Here is an 8,093-nt window from a genome sequence, read left to right as displayed (position 1 = left end):
AAAAATAAAGACAGCAACTTGTGGACTTGCAAAAATGACCCCTATCAATCATTGCTTGTGACCTACTACAAGTCTGTATCACAAGATTTCCTTGTGTCAACCAAAAAAAAGTTGGATCGTAAACTCATAGCCAACAAAGGGCAGGGGCACCAACGAGCAAGAGGTCAGGTGACCAAAAGGGGGAACACCCCGCCCCCTCAGGAGACAACGAGCGGCCCAGGTGCAGCTCATAAGGCTGATGAAGGTTGGCCACACTATAAAAGACCAACCACTCCAACAGCCCGGGAGACAAGACGTGAGTAGAAGCTGGCTTCACGCCGGGGTTTGTTTGCATGAGTGTTAAATCCTGTTTTTTTGTGCTTCCTGCAGGAAGGAGACCAAAGGCTGGACGAACCCGTTGAACCGCACCTGCAAAAGAGGAAGAACCTAATTTTCCCTTTTTTGTTATTTTGCACGTTACAATACATCATACCCTTTTCTTGTGCAACTAGACGTGTGTCCGAGTCCGGTGATTTCACCCACACCCGTTGGTTGCCACATATGGTGGAGGATGCGGGCATCTTTAATTCCAGCACCGTGACCAACCAGCTGAAAACCCCATTCCACCCTAACGTGCAGCGCATGCGCAGTGTGGCACAGACCTGGCAACCGTTGAGGCGTTTATGGGCACTGCGCTGGAAATTAATTGGAATAATGAATAACCCTTTAACAAAGCCTTACACGTATTTACCTGTCATTATACATCCACTATATTTGCCCTCACGCCTTCTCAAAATGCTGAGCAATAAGCGCGACAAGCCGGGGGGGGCAGGACTCTCCGCCAACCCAAAGAAGTGCCGTCTGGGCCTAGAAGAGGCTTCTTACCTGGGCTACAGCATAGGACGGGGCAACGTGCGACCCCAGGATGCCAAGGTACAGGCCATTCTTAGCTGGCCACGACCCAAGACCAAGCGCCAGGTAAAATCTTTCCTAGGTTTGGTGGGGTATTACCAGAGGTTCATTCCCCGCTACGCCCCCTTGCATGACCTGACGAGAAAGCGGGGGCCAGACAAGGTCAACTGGACCCCCGAGGCTAACTGGGCATTTGAGTGCCTATGACAGAAGTGGGACTGGGGGCGGTCCTTTCTCAGGTACGAGGCGGCGAGGGGCACCCGGTGAGAGAGATATATATATATATATATGTATATGTATATGTATGTATATGCCAAATGAACGCGCTTACTCCACGGAGGAGAAGGAGGCGCCCGCCATAGAATGGGCACTGGACAAGCTTCGCTACTACCTCCTGGGTCGGAGCTTCACCATGGTGACAGGCCACGCCCCCCTGAAATGGATGGCGCCGATGAACCGCACCCTCAAAAGAGGAAGAACCTAATTTTCCCTTTTTCGTTAATTTGTACGTTACAATAAATCGTACCCTTTTCTTGTGCAACTAGTGTCCGGTGATTTGGTTGCCACAACGCCAACGTTGTAGAGGCGCACTAGTCAGCGTTAAGACATTTAGTCTTTTAGTCACTTGTTGGTTACCGCCTATTTTAAGACATGGAGAAGAGACGTAGTTACTAACATCTTTTATACACAAAGCAAAACGTTAAAATCTCTTACAGTATTTGTCGACAACCAAACTTCGCCTCTGAGATAATATTGATATCCTATATCAAAATATATGTATGTTTATATACAGGCCTCAACCTTTTTGTAGGGCGACATAATACGAACAGGTCAATCGACACATCAATTTGGTTATTAGAATGTGTCATGAATTGATTTTTAAAGCGTTGCTTGAGTGTGCTTCAAAGGTTGGGAATGCAAAGTACAATTTAAATACGGTAAAATACTTTTACACCTTATACCTGCACTAAAAGGCATTGGTCCTCCTCAATCAGTTTGTAAATGCATGATTTAAAAAAAAATGTAACGCTGGTAAATGGACTTATTGTTCAGTGTAGTGCATCACCTTCACAAGGCGAGAATAAATTCACCTATTTGTCCAGACAGAAGTATTTTCCTTTGTCCGCTGTGCAGAAGAGTCTCAGATATACTGTGGCTCTTTTTTACATTCGGTCTCCTCTTTCGCTTAAAAGACTAATCAGCCACTCGGCGGGGCTCTGGCGGCTAACCAGGACTAATTCTGCCTCCTGCTGGCTGGTGACACACACTGGGACGGCACGTGATTGGCTGTTTCGCACTGGGAAGGGGGGCACACCTCTGATTGTCCGCTTAGCATATTTTCTCTCCTTCACTTGGATGCCACATTGCTTGCCACAAAGAGCGTGTTTAAGAGAAACACACCAAAAAAATCCCCCCCACGCTCCCTCCTGTCCTTTCCACCCTCCTTTATTGTCCTCTTTTTCTTCTATGCCTTCTTCTGCTCTTCCGCCCCGTCGCAGATCACACAGAATGTCACCTCGGCAAACTTCCGCGAGCTAATTAGCCGTTAGCCGTGTTTGTGTTCTTGACTGATGACAGGATCATTTACTCTGGTCTCCAGCTGGCTCTGTTTGTCGGAGGCATCTCATTAGCATGGCAAATTAGTCCCCCGCTCAGCCAGCGCTCTGTCTCGCCCAATGAGAGGTGAGCGGAATGCAAATCAATCGGTGGGGCCGGGGAATATGGGAAATTGCTAAATTGTGGTGGAGAGGGGAAGGGTGAGAAAATTGAGTACATTTTAAAGATTGGCCAAGCTGGGATGGGTTTGTCCCTAGCTGAAGTAGAAATAAACACATTCAAGGACAAGGCCTTGGCTGTGATTGGTATTAGCTGAACGCTGAATTTGTGAGTTTAATTCCCCTAAAAGCTCAGATTTAATCAACAGGAGCAGGATTTATCAAATTAGTGCCAGGCCACATCAGGTATGGTGACATAAAAATGAACCCCAGACAATATATCTATACGTCAAGAAATAAACACAGCTCAGCATATTAACAGGCGACCCTTGTTTGTTATTGCTGCTTCGCAATTCTGCTTTGTGAGCCCTTCGTAAAAACCTCATTTCAGTCGTTTCACAGTCTGTCATCAGGTTGTTGTTTTTTTTGCCTCTTCTTCAAACAGCTTTTTATCGACCTACGTTTTTTTTCCTCTCTGGTGCATTTAACGTTCCTGCGCTCGTTTAGATGGAATTTGGTGTTCGAACTGCGTGAAGTCTGTAGGGAGGCCTGTCGCACATGGAGGAATCTGTTTTTTTGTCTACTCGTCCGTCTCCGAACAGGAGATGAACAAACCGCTTGGGTTCTCGAGGTCTCTCTCTCTTCTCTGTGTGTTTTCCTCCGTTGAGTCAATCTCTGCGAGGCCGCCGCCGTCTCCTGTTTCATTTGTCGACAGCTCTGGCAGCGGGGTGGGGAGGCAGGGGGTGACGGGATGGTACGGGTGGGGTGCAGAGAAAGAGGAGGGGGGCGGGAGCAGTAATGTAAGAAAATTGGAGGATTAGACGGCGAGCCCTCTTCCTGTCTGCAGCATCCTCCCTCCTCCTCCCACTCCACCCCAACTCTTCCTCCTTCTCATACCTCCATCCAACCTTCAAACACCAATAACACAGCATGACATACAGACGACCAACCCCCACATGTTATCCTTAACTGATCTGTCATGCTTTACTTTGTTTTTGCCAATCTAAAACCTGGACCTGCTGTCTCTTACTTTTTGCGTCCTCTTTCGGAAGTACCGCTGCTCCCTCGCCCGCAGCACCGGCCACCTTAATCTCTACCCACTCTGTGGTATCGAGAACGTTGAATGCGAGTTCAAGGCCCATTTTCCATCGCCATTGTGCCTTTCCCCCTCAAGTATCAGAGCCGAGAGATGTGGAGCTGAGGCCACACAAGGCAAAGAGGTAGCGGCAGTGGTGGCGGAGGTGGATGGATAGGGGGAGGGTGGAGGTTTGAGCAATGAGCAGGAGCTCCAGAGTGTACGTGGAGGGGTCTGAAAGAGCCTAAATGGATCTGCGATTGGACTCTCCGAGGTCGTCATCAGCCCAGATTGGAGGCCATTAGGGCCTATTTAAAAGAATTACCTCCAGGATGCAATCAAAAACCCTGATAGGTAATCAATGGCAACTAGATCAGGGCACAAAGGCAGTCCATGTGTCTCAATCAGCCACCATTCAGCAGGACAGAGGAGATCAGTACTGGCTAGCCAAAGTTGCGTTCACTTATTTTTTCTGTTGCCCGTGCACGCACGCACTGCACATGATGCACTACCTGAGGCATTTGTGCACACAAATACACACTGTTGTAAGAAGCATGCAGTCGCTTGGACACCACTGTGGATCCATCAGTAACTTGGTCCACAGATGGCCATGTTACTGATGTTACTCATGTGTCCCAGACAGTGATATATCAGGAGCCATGGGTGAAGCCTCACAGGATGTGGAGGGAATGGGTGAAGCGAGCGGAAGAGGGTGGGTGGGGTTGGGGCTTGTGGACAGACATGTTGATGTATTGGACCTTCTTTAACGGAGCCCTCCACACACACACACACACACACACACAGACACCTGCAGCATCCAGTGAGTGATGATGAGCAGGGTGAGAGGCTTGTAATGCCGCTCAATGATGCGGGCGGCGTTTAGTTCAGTCTGAGTGCGCCCTGCTTCCCCTGCCGCGCACAAGGCTCACATATCCGCCCAGGCAGGCAGACAAGAGAGAGAGAGAGCGAGAGAGAAAGCACCGAGGCCACAAACTAGGTCAATATCGGTCACAAACAGAGCACAGCCCTCGATGCGCCAACGACACGCCCCAAGGGGGGAAATTAGCACCCACATCCGAGCTGCGCAGACTTGCGGGGGGGGGGGGGGGGGCACGCACGCAGATGCAAACAGAGACGGACCCTTGAGAAACGCGCAATAACTCAAATCATGAGGTTCTATACGCCAGCGCATATAAATGCAGAAACACACATATATCAATCGCAACAATAATAGTCCTGACATGATAAAACACCATCAGGAAGGGGATATGAAACACGGCACGCTCTCTGCAATAAGATTACAGGCCATCATCCCCCACTAGGTTTGCCAGCGGGAGTCCCCAGTATAATAAAATCAGATTAAAGGACAATCATATTTATTTTGAGTATATACAATATATCAAGGTTGCTCAGCAGCTCTTATTGTGATAGGCTTTGGAAAAAGGTGCGCTCTGTGTACTCTCCTTCTTCTAAGTTGACGTTAGGCTGTGTTTAATGAGCTCCAGGTGTCAAGGAGTCGCGAATATAACAGGATGACTTGGCGAGGCTTATTGATTTATTGTTTTTCGAGGGAAGTTTCAGTACTTTCGTTATTGCCTGGGTGTCGCTAGTAATGTTATTTCGCAATCATCTTTCAGGTGAATAAAAGTTGAGGGACGTGTGTGTAAATGTGAGCGGGATGGAATATGAGAAAATAGGATGACTGTGAGACGTTAAAGTGGCTTTGTGACACGTAAACACATCTACCGCTCTGGAGAGTAGGGGGGGGGGGGGATCTACCGCTCTGGAGAGTGTGGGGGGGGGGGGTGTTGCGGAGGGGGGGGTGAAAATGTGCAAATGTTATCATTTTTAAGAAATGAAATGGGTTAATTATTGCCAACAATATAAATCACTGCTACGAGTTCTACTTCTACCACTTCAACTAAAAAAATGATCTTACGGAAAATATATATTTTTTTAATGATGTACAAAACTCTTTACAAAAAATAAAGATATTATCTGTAAATTAACAGCAAACAGAAACTGCAAAAAAAGTATTATGCTAATAATGAATGAATAATGATTTTTTCTATGGAATACTGTAATTCTTCTAGAGTATTTGACTCTTTTCCTCAATTACATTCAAATCATGTAAAATAATGACTAATTCAGGATCTCAATTTAGCTGACTTTTTACATCAAACTTTCACACCTTTACTGATCGGTATAAATACCTGTATGAACCATTGTTCTGGAGTTGGCTGGTGGAGGCAGCAGAGGTGCCCTAGGGATGGTCAATGGGCCCTGTGGCCTGTTGGTGGCAACGACCAGCGGCTCCTCAGCTGAGATGTTCTTTCTACCACAAGACCCTTTCTTTTATTAAATACATTTGATTTTAACCTTTCGATCTGCGATGCCCTCTGTCCGTCCGGCGTTTCTTCATTTTTGAACACTACAAGATTCAATTCTGGATTGATAGAAAGAGCTTTTGGCAGCAGAGATAGAAGCAGAAAAAGAGGAGAGAAGAGATTGAAATTCAAGCATGTCATTATGTCGTTTATATTAACGCCATCTCCTTTCCGATGCTCGCATGTACCCCTTTTCCGCCAAGGCAGAACTGGTGCTAGTTCGGAGCCAGAGCCTAGTTTCAAATCGGTTCTTTGGTTTTCCACCACCAGCTCCGAACCACTAAAAGTGGTTCTTAAGTAGCACCATATTATTGCTGGTCTAAAAGTAAGAACTGCTTACGTCAGCGGCTGGGGGCAGGGTTACCGTGACCAACAAGACGAGAGAAACTTTGTGATCCGCCATTTTTCGAAAGCAGCTAATCGAGCAAACAACAACACAATGGACGCTACTAGGCAAAAACAGCACCGGTCAGACGAGGAAACAAGCTGCTTTCTTGCACTCTGGTCCTCTTCAGAAGTCCAGAGTAAGTTAGATGGGGATTCGCGGACGAAACCGGTTTTGCAGCAGATTCAGAGAGAGAGATGGCTGTAGCTGGTTTTGACCGGAGCCTCGTCCAGATAACAAAAAAACTAAAGAAAGACTGGTGACCGGGGCGCTGAACTCGGCCACAATAATGCTCGAGTCAATGCTGGGTGATTCGCCGCAGCAAAGTTGCACTGATCATGGTAATTTCAGTTTTTATTTGACTTGTTCTTATCTTTTATATCAATCAATTATATTACCTTGAACGAAAAGCAAAACTTTCTTTTTAGAAAAGTTTAGAATAGAATATAAAGTCAATCTGATATTAACTTGCTATATACTATATAATGTTGATATACTGTTTATTACGGGACATGAGCGAAATTTGAAGTGATATTGATGTAGTATGATGCTATGCATTTTTTTTAATATAATCAATACAGCAGATACATATGGTAATTCTCTGCTGAAAACAATTATTTGCGATGCTATGACAACACCTTGACGATCTGTATTCGTTTTTTATTATTATTGTTCTACACAGGAAAAAGGCAGAGAGATAGTACCTCGGAAATCCTTCAATATCTGGAAAGGGCAGATGAGAGGTTCCTGCAGCACAGCAAGGCAATGGATAATGCCGTGTATGAGAGCGGACACACAATCCCTGCTTGGACTCATGGGGCGCATGGTGGCCGTATTGGAGGCACAAGTTAAAAAATAATTTTGGTTGCCGCTTTTCATGTCATTTTTTTTTACAATTGTTAACTACAGAACTTAACTTTTTTATAAGATTTCTGTTGTTTTTTTTGGTTTAAATAAACCTGTTTAGTAATTCAAATATCTGGTCCAGTTTCTTAAACACTTAACAGGAAAATATTGCATTATGGTTTGTGTTTTTAATGCAATTTACTTTTATATAAATGTGTACATTAAACAGCCAAGTGATGCGATTAGCTGCATATACAAATCTATATTATTTCGATATGAAATATGATTAAAATCCAAATTACTTCATGATTGGAAGTTAATAAAAACTTGGTTTTAATCCCGGCCAGAAGTGTGAAAGGGTTGTTGATTGAGGATGATTGATAAATGATTTACAAAATGCAAGTTTTAGAGATTACATGGTTCATTTAATGGATGAGAATGTAATACAATTCAAAAGTGTAGATTTCAATAAACACGAATGCAGTGTTACAAAAATATTGCAACAAATATAGCTTTGGTGTATTCAAAGAATCACTTGTTCCCTCTGTTAAAATGCATCATTAATGCAGCTCTGATGTCAGCCCCTTCTGTGTTTGCCCGCTCAGGTATTGTCTGGGCAGTAGGCTCTATGTTTAGAGTCTTGTCTGGGTGCTCTTCACTGAAATTATCACCATGTTCCTCACAAATGTTATGGAGGACACAGCAGGTCAGTGCCATCCTTGCTCAGCTCCAGCTTGCAGTCGTTTCTTTTTAGGAGGCACCTCCATCGTCCTTTTAATCTCCACACCGATCGT

This window comes from Gasterosteus aculeatus, chromosome 13 (assembly GCF_964276395.1).
Source record: "Gasterosteus aculeatus chromosome 13, fGasAcu3.hap1.1, whole genome shotgun sequence".
Taxonomy (NCBI): domain Eukaryota; kingdom Metazoa; phylum Chordata; class Actinopteri; order Perciformes; family Gasterosteidae; genus Gasterosteus; species Gasterosteus aculeatus.
This window is presented reverse-complemented; position numbering follows the sequence as displayed.